Source organism: Amblyomma maculatum, chromosome 7 (genome assembly GCF_055883805.1).
Source record: "Amblyomma maculatum isolate TAMU_Amacu chromosome 7, ASM5588380v1, whole genome shotgun sequence".
In the NCBI taxonomy this organism is placed as follows: Eukaryota; Metazoa; Arthropoda; class Arachnida; order Ixodida; family Ixodidae; genus Amblyomma; species Amblyomma maculatum.
In genome coordinates this window covers 74,528,159-74,530,089 of record NC_139350.1, presented here as the reverse complement: position 1 = coordinate 74,530,089, position 1,931 = coordinate 74,528,159, and the positions used below count along the sequence as shown (strand labels likewise).

General features: G+C 49.8%; 1 pseudogene; it reads right to left on the bottom strand.

Annotated features, from left to right (window-relative positions):
• Positions 1-502: 502 nt before the first annotated feature.
• On the bottom strand, positions 503-1,717 carry LOC146183652 (polyadenylate-binding protein-interacting protein 1-like; annotated as a pseudogene).
• Positions 1,718-1,931: the final 214 nt, after the last annotated feature.

Genomic DNA, 1,931 nt, shown 5'->3' with positions numbered 1-1,931 from the left:
GCTCGGACCTCTGTTCTCATACACAGGACTGCATTGGCAAATGTTAAGACTAGGAACCATCACCGCTTTCGAAATCTCTCGCACAACTTCATACCTTTAGTAATTCCACAGTTCCCTGTTTAATTTTTTTTTTGCAAAATGGCTTGTTTTTATTAGTCCTCGTCCAAAAATCCGCACTTTGTGCATCAATAATGTACAAGGTTGCTTCTGAATTATATTCAAATGGCCTGAATCATGTCATGACACCATGTGACGTGACCCATGCATGGTGATATAGAGAAAAAGTAAAGTGAAAGAAATAAAGCAAACTTGAGGTAACTGAAAGAGGCCCCAACCCGGCCTACTTAAAAAATATGAAAGCGCAAAGTTTCATCACACTGTTCCCCACTCCAAATTCACTCAAACATAAGGAGAACAAGAAATAAATGAATACTTAAGAAAACACCGGGCACTGTCATCCCCCACACTTTCCGCATCTTCGCAATTCTTGGCCAGGCCACCCTGGTCCCCGCCCCCTTGCCCCTTGCAGACATGGAGAGTGCTTCATTGTCCCGACTCCTTGAGGAATTCTTCATAGGCTGCCGCGATTTCATCATCCATGTCGTCATTGCAGCAGTTGTTGGAGTATCTGCTTCCATCAGACACGTTGAGGTTCCCCATCTGTCCTGTGAGGAGAAGCTCATGGAAAAACCTCTCCTCTTCATTGGACACTGGAACACAGTCGCGGCCGCACGTAATGGGAAGGCTGTCTTCGCCTGGGCCAGCCGACGGGGAGCTCAAAGATGACGAAGAGCGGCCCCAGTTCATCTCGCGGAGCTCAATGACATTCCGGACCATCAACGCCGCGGTCGGGTCGACGGCCTTCTTTAGAGAGATCTCACGGAGCTTTTGAAACACGCTGTCGAGGGAGCTACTGTCGGCTGAAGCCGACCCAACTTTCTCATAGTTCTCCAGGTAGGCACCAATGAGCTTCAGCACCTGGATGGTACTCTTGATATTTTCCTTGGTGAGGGACTGCAGCAGAGCGTGCATCATGTTGGGAATGAAGGCTGCCAGGTGCTTCACCTTGTACGAGTTGTCTTCTCGCAAGAACGTCATCTGCGAGAAGAGCTCGGCAATAAAGAGGAGTAGCCCACGTAGGTAGGCATCATCAATTAAGTTATCGGACCCCAAGTCATTCTGCTTGACGTCTCTTTGTGGCACCGGTCCAGCAGCAGGTTTGCGAAATCCTCCACGCCACGAATATGAAGGTTGCTCGCCAAGTGGTTGCACAAGCGTGCCCCGCTATACCTAAAGTTGGCTTCCTTCAAGCCCTGCTCGAAAATGGTGTCAACAACTTGACACAGGCCGCTTGCATCCGTAATTCCATTCAGTGTGCTGGTCAAATCCTCAATTTTGGAGTCAAACTCCGCAGGACACAGCCTTACGTCCTCAATGAAGCTCATGAGCCCCAGCATTGCATATGGTTGGCATCCTGTGACTGAGGTGAAAGTGGGCACGGCTTGGCAACTTCCTGTGGCAGAGGGACTCGGAAGTGCCTCGGAACAAACACTGGCGCATCAGGAGACAGGGTACTCTTGAGCACGAAGGATGGCATGCTTTTCCCTGACAGCTTGTCGTGTTGAGAAGTCGCACCGTCAGGGCAGTGCTTGTCCGACGCTTGTTCGGCGTTTCGAGTTTGCCTCAGCGGTGTGACCGCTGGTCCAGAAGCGACGCCGCTGGCTGTCGTTCGCGTGTAAGCGTTCCCACTTGAATCCATGCTAAGCACAGTCTCTAAGCTAGGCGGACAGGCACAATTTCCTTCTAGCACTGGATTCCAAAATGGAACAAAATGGAGCACTGCCGATCAGTGTTGCCAACTTAAAAATAGAAATCCTGCAACAAGAACTCTCAAAACCCGCTACAAACCGCTAAATGTATTTATGTGCCAA